Source organism: Theropithecus gelada, chromosome 14 (assembly GCF_003255815.1).
Source record: "Theropithecus gelada isolate Dixy chromosome 14, Tgel_1.0, whole genome shotgun sequence".
Lineage (NCBI taxonomy): Eukaryota > Metazoa > Chordata > Mammalia > Primates > Cercopithecidae > Theropithecus > Theropithecus gelada.
In genome coordinates this window covers 81,394,523-81,407,663 of record NC_037682.1, presented here as the reverse complement: position 1 = coordinate 81,407,663, position 13,141 = coordinate 81,394,523, and the positions used below count along the sequence as shown (strand labels likewise).

General features: G+C 34.9%; 1 protein-coding gene across 4 annotated transcripts in view; it reads left to right on the top strand.

Annotated features, from left to right (window-relative positions):
- NOX4 (NADPH oxidase 4) overlaps positions 1-13,141 on the top strand; it is a 185,749-nt gene that overhangs the window by 117,817 nt on the left and 54,791 nt on the right. The window lies entirely within an intron of this gene.

Below are 13,141 nucleotides of genomic sequence, written 5' to 3'. Positions count from 1 at the left end.
TTTTTTTTTTTTTTTTTTTTTTTTTTTTGAGACGGAGTCTTGCTCTGCCGCCCAGGCTGGAGTGCAGTGGCCGGATCTCTGCTCACTGCAAGCTCCGCCTCCCGGGTTCACGCCATTCTCCTGCCTCAGCCTTCCGAGTAGCTGGGACTACAGGCGCCCGCCACCGCGCCCGGCTAGTTTTTTGTATTTTTTAGTAGAGACGGGGTTTCACCATGTTAGCCAGGATGGTCTTGATCTCCTGACCTCGTGATCCGCCCGTCTCGGCCTCCCAAAGTGCTGGGATTACAGGCTTGAGCCACCGCGCCCGGCCAAATCTTCCAGTTCTTGCATGACATTTTTTGTGGTGTTCCTGTATATATAGCAATATCTTTGGAATAGATAATTTTAACAGCAGGCCTATTGGTGATACTTTACTTGTCTTCAGTAAATACTTTTTATTACCTGAGAGATGCATTGTAGTAAGAGCTCTGAGTAAATAAAAGAAACATTATTCACTCTTATATTAATATTTCCTTGACCCACCAGAATAATTGACAAGTGAGTACTCAGTAACTGTTGGCTTGTTGGTTGGTTATGTTGTTGTTGCAGGGAAGAATGCAGATATAAACATGAATGCAAAACTAAATTTAAATATTCTTATACTTAGGTGCTAAACAAGGAGTTGGTATGTAAAATCTGTAGGGAACCAGAAAAATGTAGATTAAGTGTGGTCTAGGGCTGTAAGAGAAGCTTCACAGAAAAGACAGAATTTGAAATGAAGCTTAGAAGTCAGGTGAATGAAGAAAGATATAGGTAATTTAAGTGAAAGTCACAGTGTTGTCAAAAATCAGGAAAGGCAATGATTAAACTCTCTTTGGAAAGGGTGAATCCAATCAGCCTTTAATCAATTAAACAAAAGCAAAGTCAGTCAAACAAAATGAAGCAAAAACAAAGTCAATCAAACAAAAGCAAAGATTTTATTCTGGGTAGTAGTATAGAAAAGCCATTTAGGGCCAGCTTGGTGAAGATTATGAATGCCTCAGCAAAATATTAGAGTAACCAACCAAGGGACTTTAGGGAATTTTTGAAGCATTTGAAGAACTATGATGAAAATGGTATTAATTAGGTTGCTAGTTGGACAGACTAAAATCAAGGGAAGACTTGAAGGTACTTAAAGGCAGAGGGGAAGGAGGCCGTGGAGAGGTGGGGATGGAAACTCGAAGTAATGACTTTGTGAACACAAGTTAAGAAGTTAGCATTAGAAGGAAGAACCTAATTTCTGTAAAAACCAGGGAAGGATAAGATAATAAGAAAGACATGTTTTGAAATGAGGAGAACAGTAGTTGATATAAGGAGGTTATTTCATATAGTTAAAAAATAATAGAGGTATGTATAAAATGTAATGTCTTTAGAAAGGGTAGCCAGTTTAGAATTGGAGACTTAAAAAAAAAAAAAAAAAAAAAAAAAAGGAAGGAAATCTGCAACATAGGATTTAATGGGCAAACATCTAAACGAATTAAAAAGATCTTTGAGCAGTAATGACTCATTCAAAGTAATGAAAAACCAGGCTTACATGGATAATTTTCAGATGGTAGCATTGAAAAGAGATCATGGTCATCCTGTGATAGATAAACACTGGTGGAGTATGAACATATGAATAATTGCAATATGCTCAATATCGGTTGATATAATCACAGTGGTTTTTTTTTCCCCACTGTTCTGGAGATAAAGAATAAGGAAAGTTCTTTTCTGATGAGAATCCCAATATAGTAGGAATTAAGTTCAGTCATGAATGGGAAATTGATAGAATTCTATATCTGAAAGAAAACATACAATGAAAACATAGTTTAATTCATAAGATTAAGCAGAAACTCCTGATGGTTTATTATTAACTATTGTTACCGAGTTTTTTCCACAAAGTTATTTTCTATTACCAGTAGCTCATTAAAATAAATGATGTCTCACTATTTTAATCATCTCTATTAGGAACACTTAATAGTGTTAATTTTATCCTCTTTTTTTTAATGTACTATGCCACCGAAAGAAACAAGATCATTCTATTCAGAGAGTTCAGTTCCAGTCAGATGCTTTTCAATTAATAGACCTTCTTTGTTGTTGACTTGAAATATTTGTTGACTTGGAAAAAAACATAAGCAGTCATGCAGAGAACACCTAAATAATCATGTCACTGTCGGACACTTTAATTCAAAGAGATTTAGCTGCCTTACAATGAGATTACAATTATTGAAGGAAAAGTAGGAGCATTACCTTTGAAATCAAGAATCATTGGTTTTTATTCTAAAAGAATTGATTAAAACTTGGTATTAAGAGCAGTAGGTATAGGAAATACCAAACAGATACCTAAGAGATTGAATATCAAAGGTTTATTTTTTAAAACTGACTGAGAGATATTTAATATGACTTTTTAGTTGCTGAAATATGTTCTACATTGGCAGCATACAGAGACTAAAGAACAGGTTTAAAATAGCTCCATAAATGATCTCTCCAAGACTAATAAACTATACCTAACTATAGATTGCCGGAAGAGCAAGGGAAGCAACTATGCAGAACAAGACCAAGAAGCACCAAAGTCTCATATTTCTTGTCTAGATTTTCATTTTCACCAGACCTCTAGTTGCATCTTCTAAATATGTGGAAGACCTGTTAAGTTTAGAAGACCTTTAAAACATTTTAGACATGATTCAGCATTTTTTATTGAAATGATTGTAGTAGAGTAGATGGGGTGGATAACCCAAGTAGATTTCTCTTTTAATTGAATTAATACCCCATTACTCTTCTAGAAGCAGCCATTCTTTCCAGTTTCAAACATATGGTCAGAAATTATTGACTTGATTATCATTTTAAGTGTACAGAAATGTTTTGTTACTTTCTTCATTACATATGATTAGTATTGATTAATGTCTGAGATAATGCTGTACCCTTGCTTATTTTGGTGGTCTAAATAGCCACTTATTCCACAGATGTTTGTGTTGTGCTACAACAGAATTAAATACATAACATCCACATGTAATTAATGTAAACTTTCTGCCATTGATCCCTTCAGCAGTTAATGAATTAGCAATAATTGTGAGTAAATATTCAATAAAGGACTTGTAGCATGTATCACATGACGTTTCTATGAATCTTGAGTATAAATTCCCGTATTGTCTTCTGGAAAAGCTTTCTACAGTGAGAAGATATGGTTATCTTTGAGGATTAAAAATGAGAAGACAAGGTCATATATTATTATGGATTTGCCTCAGTCACATAATATATTGACTACTCACAGTGAAGGTAATCTTAAATATAGGTTTAGTTAAGGACTGGGCCACAAAAGAGTTGATAACTCTCTTATTTGTTTCTATATCACTGTAGAAGCCAGCCATGTTTCAGGCTTTATTCAGATTTCTCATGAAAAGATTAAAACAGAACATGTGTTATGTGTTTAAAGTATTTTTTTTTATTTTTGGAAACTCCTTGTAAGTCAAATTATGACCACACTAAATTATATTGTTATTACTTTATTTTGACAACATATTTTAGGCCAATTACATCAATTGCCTTACACTAGATATCACTGTGAATGGCTTTTGGTTGCTGCAAAAAGCCAATAAATAAATAAATAAATAAATAAATAAATCTTATTTGGACACATGGAATCTCACAGATTTTACATAATTCATATTCATACAATGTAAACTTTAAGGTTATAATATTCATCATCAACTGCTACATACCCAAAGGAGTGCCTGGAAGTACTCTTTTTGTTGTTACTGTTGCCATGACTAGTGAATTACAATGATTAGTCATTTGTGGAAGATAATATTTAAACTATTAACTTTGGCTAATAATCAAATGTATATTAAACAGCTACTATGTTCCAGACTGTTTATTAGTCACTGGAGATACAGCATTGAACAAAAGTGACTAAGTCTCCGCTCTTATAGAGATTGTGTTTTGGTCCATGGGGAGTTCATCATTTTTGTGGAGATGTTTTGGTGTGATTCTATCTCCTGCCATTTGGCCATGGTTTATAGATTGTAGTAGCCTCACTACTACCTATAGGGTACTACTATAGTATAGTATAGGATATAGTACTACTAGAGTAGTACCCTATGTCCTACCAGCCCCTGTGGATGATAGTAGTTTTCTTCTACTCTCTGAATTTTTTCACTATTCTTATTTTGGCTTCTCACTTCTTCCCTCACTTGAGTCATTAGTTCCCTCTAATGAACTTCTTCCACTTAAATTATGCAGTCATGTTTCTGCCTGGATCTGCACTGTTACACAAGTTTAGAAAAGCTCTCTGAACAGAACCCCAAATCAAGAGGAGAAATATATAGGGGGGTTGCATTTGCAGTGTACAGGGACTAAAGAACAGGTTTAAAATAGCTCCATAAATGAGATATTTTAAAAATATATGTCTTTAAAAAGTTTAAGAGATAATAAAAGTAAGAGAGTATTTTATATCTATAAAAATATATCTTTAAAAAGTTTAAGAGATAATAAAAGTAAGAGAGGATGTGGAGCTGATAAATATAGATCAATCTGGCAGTGTGCTTGGGTTAGCTCCTAGGGCTTGAGAGGTGCTTGTCTTCCCACCTTTATGGTCAGTGAGGTCATGTCTGATAGCTTCCCATCACTCACAGTGACGTAGTTATTCCGCAGAAATTGACCAACATCATTCCCATGGTGTGAATATGTCCCCTATAATTCATATGTTGAAATTTAATCACCAATGTGATAATATTAAGAGGTGGGACTTTTAGGATATGATTAAGTCATGAGAATAAAGCCCTCATGTATGAGATTAGTGCCTTCTGAAAGGGCTTGAGGGATTTGATTCACTCTCCTCTGCTCTTCTACCATGTGAGTTCCTTCACTTTTGTTCTTTTGCTATTCTGTTATGTAAGGACACAGCAATAAGGCACTATCTTAGAAGCAGAGAGCAGCATTTACCAGGCCTCAAAGCTGCTGGTGGCTTGATCTTGTACTTCCCAGCCTTTAGAACTGTGATAAATACATTTCTGTTGTTTATAAATTACCTAATTTGTGGTATTTTGTTATAGCAGCTCTCTAACAAAGACAACCATAAAGTAGGCCTTATATATTTATCTATTATTAGACCTGGCTATTAAACATTTGCCAGAATACCAATGGACAAATTCTAAGAAGTTTGTATGTAAAGCAAAATAAAGAAATAAGTCAGCAGCTGAAAGGAGGAAATAAGGACAAGGATGATATAAATTAAAGGTATATGATTATTTTATAATAATTATAACAATATACTAATTATATTATAATATATTAATACACATATTTAAATGATGAGAATAAAATGGAGAGAGGAAGTTTTATATTGCTGGAGAGATGTGGGATATAGTTCCAGGGGCAAATAGAAGATGTCCAAGTTTCTGGGAGGAAAACTTGGGAGGCTTTCTGGGCCAAACTGAGTGTCAGAGATATATAGAACTTGCCTAGAGTGGGGGATTATTCCAGGAACAAAAAATAGTTTGACTGGCTCAGAAGGGTGAAATACCTTGGAATGTCAGGAAAATGCCATGCTATTGGGTGGCCTGGCTGGGGTGGCATCCGAATATTAGGCCAAGGAAGAGCTTGTAGATCTTGCTATGAAACTTGGTCTTTTCCCGAAAGATGCTGGTGAAATATTGAGGAGTTTTAAACAGTAACTGAAATCAAATTTGCCCTTTATATGGGTCACCCTGCCTGTGTTATATCAAATAGAAAGGAAGAGGACTAGGCTGGAGGCAAATACATCACATTAAAGATTTTTTAATGTCAAGCAAATGGAAGACTTTATCTTTTGAGTTTTGGGAGAGGAGTGATCTAGGGTTGCTGCAAGAAGCCAATAAATAAATAAATAAATAGGACTGAACAATATACTGTTAGCTTCATAAAAATCATGTCATTAGGAAGATGCAAAGGAAAGGTTTGGAGATGGTACATATTGCTGTGAATTACTGAGTGCATTGGAGACCAGTAAGTGGAGAGAGTTAGTGTACAAAAAGAGGTACATAGCAAATGAGCCTATTTCTAAATTCTTCCTGTTTCTACATTTCCCCAGAACTATAAGAATGATTGATTTTATAATGATCTGACTTGTGATTAGCAGTGGGAGATAAATGGCAAATACAGATGCAACTACTATGTATATATCTAGATGGATCTGTGTCAGGATGAGGATAAACCTATTATATCTTAAAGTATATATACTTTTTATAATGAAATACTGTAGTTCTGGCCTCATGTGAGTCTGTGTGGAAATCATTTAAGATAATGATGAAACTTAACATGGCTTATTTACTATCACAATATAATAAATCATTCAATGAACGTGAACTGGGCATAAATTCTACAGCCTCAGAAATCAACAAATTTTTTTATCAGGAAAATGAGAAGAACATTACATGTGTACTACAATTTAAATGCCTATCTGTTCTCAGGAAAGAGGATAAATTGTTTTTCCCTTGGTTTCTCATTTTATGAACATTAAATATATGCTGTCATGTTTTTAGTAGGGGACAGCTCACTTAAAATGCCACAGAAATATAAAAATTGCTTAGTAAATAAAGAATTCACTAGTCATTAAATTTTATTCATTCTAGCCATTTTACAAACCCAAACATAGAAGTAAATACCAAATTTTTGTTTTCTATTCAATTTTCACAATGTTACTTTTTTTTTTTTTTTTTTCCCGGTTTTTGGAGACAGGTCTTGCTCTGTCTCCCAGACTGGAGTTGATGTAGTCATGGCTCACTGCAGCCTTGACCTTCCAGGATCTATGGAAGGATCTATGGATCCTCACATGTCAGCCTTCTGAATAAGTGGGACCACAGGCTCAGACCGCCATGCCTGGCTAATTTTTATATTTTTTTGCAGAGGAAGGGTTTTGCCATGTTGCCCAGGCTAATCTGGAACTCCTTGGCTCAAGCGATCAGCCCACCTCAGCCTCCGAAACTGCTGTGACTACAGGAGTGATCTACTGTGCCTGGCCAAAATGTTACTTTTTAGTTTTGAAAATAAATTATTCAATTGCTGGACCTGGAAGTAGAGTTATTATAGTGAAGTGGTTTGTTTTTATGGATTGCTGTATTTTTATTAGAATTGTTCTGTTCATAAACGTTGTTTAGAGTTTCTGTTATCCAGTATTTTCTACTTTATTTTACTATGTAACGTGCAAGAAAATAAGAATTATGAGGGATTTTCTTGATAACATAATTTGTTAATCAATGTCAAAAAACATGACATAATGTACTGAATGGCTAAGAAGGCATATGTCAGTTTACCAAATGAGTCTAGTGTTAATGGACTAAGTAATTTCAAAGGAAGCAAAATGACAAGGATTTTGTGCCGTTATAGTTATTATCAGGAATATTTTTAAGTATTCATTTTCTTGATACACTTGCTAATCATTTTATGTATTTGTTTGTTGTTTTTCCCTGATTCATAGTCTTGGTCTTTGGCCAAGACATCCTCTATTTAAGAACAGAGAACACTCAACTACATGGCTGTATTCTATGGGCTTTAAAGGCCCGTATATTGCATGGCATTGATTTTATTTGCTCGGGTCTTTAGATTTGAACTTCATAAAACATAAAAGAAAATATCCTGTTTGTTTTTTTTTTTGGGGGGGGGCAGGGAGGTTCTTGGTCTTGGATAAAATGGCCTGTTTTTTCTTGCATATACACCTAAGAGGTATTCAGTTTGTGCAGAAACTAGGAACTGAATTAGTATCGAGCTGTGTCTTGATCAGTTTGAGGTGTTTCTTCTGATGAAAGCCAACACTATTTTAAAAAAACACAGTTGATACGACAAATGAAAATATAACAGTTTTCTTAAAAGGTGGATTGTAGAAAGCTTAGTAGCAATAATGTGTTTATCCAAAAATGTCTCTGTTATTTGCCTTCATTTTCTTTGAAAGCGTTCTTTTTTCCCACCCTTTTTCATTTTTTTTGTTATAGTTTAGCCTCTGTGGCAATAAAAGAGAATTTCTATTTTATAAGAAATCCAGTTCTAGGCATTGATTCATTGATGTATTTAGAGGCCAAGAAGTCTGTCTGTAGTTCTTTCAAAAACTGCTTTTGATTTTTTTTAAACAGTGTGTTTAACAAATAAGAAGCAAAATAATGAGTATCACAGAAATAGACTTTTATCACTCTGCTCCCCTGAAAATAAAAGGATACATTAAATAATTTTCCTTTGTTTAATACTGCATTGTCTACCTTCAGACCTTACAGTATTTAAAAGTACCAGGTGTTGAGGCATGCAGATGGCATATGACCCTGCTAAGCTTTCTCTTATCCTGTAATCCTTAGGCAAGAAGAAAGTAAAAGGAGGGAGGGGAGAAAAGGGAGTACAGTATATTCTCAGGAGAGATAAGGCAGTATGATGGCAGTGGAAAGAACCCTGGACTGTGAGTGTTTTTGTTTTGTTTTTGTCTTTTGTTTAAGTATCTTTGCCTCTTTCTAGCCATGTGACCTTGAGACTATCAGTCAGCTGGTTGGTTTTTAGTTTCCTTGTCTACAACATACCAAACTGAGGGAGTTGTTTCCTAATTTCTCAGTTCATTATTGCTGTAAAATGGTATAATTATTTTGAAATAAATAAATTATAAGATACAGATAATTCAATTCCACATAACGTGTGAATGATAGTAGATAAATTTTGGTATAGTTCAGAAAATATTACAGGAATACTTTGGAGAATACATGTCAAGTAGAGGATTTTTATGTTGCTTCTTTTGTTTTCCTATTGGTGTTCTTATTCATTCATTAGCTCTGGTTGTACATACATCTCATCTTCTGAAACTTACATGTATGGGTTTAGGGATTTTTTCCCCTTATGTAAGACAGTGTAAAAGTATGTTTTTTGTATTACCTTGACATGGCCTTAATATTTGCAAAAAAAAGATAGTTTTATATAACCAGAGCATGCAACTGATAGGGTTTTTTCTTCTAGAATTATAAATCATTTTATTTTCTTCTAGAATTATAAATCATTTTCATTTGAATCCTAGAACCTTATGACATAAGATTTGCCTACATATGTAATATATATAGGCAAATATGTGTGTGTATATATGTGTGTGTGTATATATATATGTAAGCATATATATACATAGAGAGAGAGAAAGAAAGACAGAGACAGGGTCTGACTGTGTCACCTAGGGTGGTGTGCAGTAGCATAATCATAGCTCACTGAAGCCTCAAAATCCTTGGCTTGAGCAATTCTCTTTCCTCAGCTTCCCAAGTAGCGAGGACTACAGGTGTACACCACCACACCTGGCTAATTTTTTAAACTTTCTTGAAGAGCCAGGGTCTTGCTGTGTTGCTCAGGCTGGTCTCAAATCCCTGGCCTCAAGCTTTCATATATTGGGAATGTAGTCATGAGCCACCACACCTGGCTTGCCTATATCTTTAATAAGTTGCAACTTGATTTCCTGGTTTATGTAAAGTAGTACTAATCTGAGTGCCTCTCATGTTGATTTGAAACCAATAGTTTAAATAGCAACTGTTGTTACTATTATAAATATTGTTACTGTTGAGTTACCGTGTATTACTATGTATTACCAAGTATTATTATTGAGTTACCATGGTAATAAAGAACATTTCCTTGATTTAAACAAACTTTTCAGTAGGGAGATGTATGCTCCATATCTTTCTAGTTGGTATGGATGTACTCGAAGTCTCCTCTTTAATTCTTCTTTTTAGAAGTAATTTGTTTTTCTAAGATTAATATGCATATTTCTAAGGAAACTAAAACACCAAATTTTGACAAACCATTAATTTCTTTAAATCCCTAGAAATAATGTGCTTCTTTCCCTTTTTAAATAATTTTGTAATTACATTCTAAATTCTTTTCAAGTAGCTATAATGGCATTGAAGTTCTTTTGTTGTCTTGGCATTTTTGTGTGTGTGTTTAATAAATAGAGCTGCCTCGGTGATAATAATTTGTTTTATTCATAGTCTGTGACACATAATAGGTACTCAATAAAATTTGTTAGATGAGTGAAAAAGTGAATAAAATGTTATTTAACTGATGAAGTTCTGATTATACAAAATATTGATTTTACTTTCAATTCTAAATTTTCTGTCATTATAGATTATTGATATATATGTAACAGAGCAAAATTATTCAGCTTATTTAGTATGATGGCTCAGAAGGGCTTCCTTTGTTGGTTTGTTTATTTTTTATAAAACCTCTCCACTGTTTTGCTTTTTATTACCAGCATATCCAGGCTAAGTAGACCGTTCTGTTCCAAACTCTCAGATCATACCTTTAGCACTTATTTACTTGTGGTGTTTGTATCTTTTGATAAAAAATTTAGGATGTAATTACAAAATTATTTTAAAAGGGAAAGAAGCACATTATTTAGACCTCTTCTCTGCTAGACCTTTAGCCCACTAAGAACCTCACTTGGTGCCTGACTTACAGTGCATGCTCAGAAATGTTACTGAGAAATTACTTATTTTAGATGTTCACATTTTGTGTTTATATATTTAAATAGTAATTCCTAAATGCTGTGAGAAAAATCATTTGTACTGTCTATTTCAAGCAGCATGTGTGTGTGTTTGTGTGTATTGTGTGTCTGTATTGGTGTGGTCTTTTCCTTGGGAGGTGGAGAAGGGGATAATACTCCAAGATCTACAATATGGGGAGTATGAATGACAACTACTCTTAAAGATATGTTCATGTGTGGTTATGTGCATATCCATGCCCCACATCTACTCTTTACACACACACACACACACACACACACACACACACACACACATCTACATCTACATCTACTCTTTAAATATTTATATATATATACACACACATGTATAGATAGATGATTGGTAGATTTCTTTTAGATAAGTACTAAAAATTACAACTCGAACAAATCTAAAAATTAAAAATTCAAACAAGATATAGATAAAATAAAAAGCTATTATATATGATTAGGAGCCATCAGGCAATACTTAACTGATAGAGTCAAGATGGGCATGATCAAGACGCTGGACAGCATGGCTAAAAGAGTAGTCAAAATGGATTGACAGTGACCACCTTTACATACCACAGAGGTGTTATTTATATAACATCTGGAAAGTTCTGGAAAAAGAGAAATGACTTATTGCTAATCTTTATTCTACTTAAACACATGCACATGCATCACATCCCATTGTAGTTGAGAACTTGGTAGAAGTTCTCAGTACAAAGTGGAGATCTATGAAGCACTTCTGTTGCAGATTGGATTAGCTGGAAGCTGTGTGTGTGTGTGTGCGTGTGTGTGTGTGTGTGTGTGTGTGTGTATAACGTAAAATGCTTATTAGGGATCAATACCCATGACAGGAAAGAGAACAAAGAAAGAAAACAAAGAGGGTTTAGGTGAAGGAAGAATTTGAAACAAGGCAGGTTCAACAAAGCCCAGCCAAATTGGTGGGAAGATGTAGAGCAAATATTGCCCATCAGAGTTGCCTGTGTAGGGCTGAAATATCCTTGCCTTGTTCATTCACTGGATGTGAGCTGCTCTGTTTGAAGTACTTGCTTTGCATCTGAGGCCAACCCTGATGGAACTGACAGCTGGAGATTGAACTGCACTCTCCACAGCTGGGCAACGAGTTCTTCACTGAAGAGGCACTTTGGGGATACTTCTCTGTATCAACTACATGACCCCTAGCTTATTTTCTTATTAATATTTAATTAAAAATAAAATCTCATGTGAATATGAAATAAAGCAGGATGCTAGGACAGCAGGCATAAACCAGAATAGTCCCAGTGAAACAAAGACATGTGGCCCCGCTCCCTTTCAGTGACTTTAATAAGATTTCTTTTCATTCCTGGAACAAATATTGTGTTTTGTTTTGTTTTGTTTCAATAGTTTCTGAGGTAGAGGTAGTTTTTGGTAACATGGATAATAAATTCTTTAGTGGTGATTTTTGAGATTTTAGTGCACCCATCACCCAAGAAGTGTAGACTGTATTCAATATGTAGTTTTTTAATCCCTCACCCCACTTCCAACACTCCCTCTCCGGAGTTCTCGAAGTTGATTATATCTTTCTTATGTCTTTGAGTCTGCAAAGGTTAGTTTAGCTCTCACTTATAAGTGAGAACACAGGATACTTAGTTTTCCATTCCTGAGTTACTTCACTTATAATAGTGGCCTCCAGCTCCCTCCAAGTTGCTGCCAAAGACATTATTTTGTTCCTTTTCATGGCTGAGTAGTATTCCATGCTGTATATATACCACATTTTCTTTATCTATTTGTTAGTCGATGGGCCCTTAGGTTGGTTCCATATCTTTATTGTTGTGAATTGTGCTGCTATAAACATGCATGTGCATGTGTATTTTTCATGTAATGACTTATTTTCCTTTGGGTAGATACCTAGTAGTGGGATTGCTAGATTGAATGGTAGTTTTGTTTTTAGTTCTTTAAGGAATCTCCATGTATTGTCCATAGTCATTATGCTAATTTACATTCCCATCAGCAGTGTAAAAGTGTTTCCTTTTCACCACATCCACACCAACATCTATTGTTTTTAGACTTTTTAATTACGGCCATTCTTGCAGTAGTAAGGTACCATTTCTTTTTTTTTTTTTAATTTATTTTTTATTATTATTATACTTTAAGTTCTAGGGTACATGTGCATAACGTGCAGGTTTGTTACATATGTATACTTATGCCATGTTGGTGTGCTGCACCCATCAACTCATCAGCACCCATCAACTCATCATTTACATCAGGTATAACTCCCAATGCAATCCCGCCCCCCTCCCCGCTCCCCATGATAGGCCCCGGTGTGTGATATTCCCCTTCCCGAGTCCAAGTGATCTCATTGTTCAGTTCCCACCTATGAGTGAGAACATGCGGTGTTTGGTTTTCTGTTCTTGTGATAGTTTGCTAAGAATGATGGTTTCCAGCTGCATCCATGTCCCTACAAAGGACACAAACTCATCCTTTTTTATGGCTGCATAGTATTCCATGGTGTATATGTGCCACATTTTTTTAATCCACTCTGTCACTGATGGACATTTGGGTTGATTCCAAGTCTTTGCTATTGTGAATAGTGCCGCAATGAACATATGTGTGCATGTGTCTTTATAGCAGCATGATTTATAATCCTTTGGGTATATCCCCAGTAATGGGATGGCTGGGTCA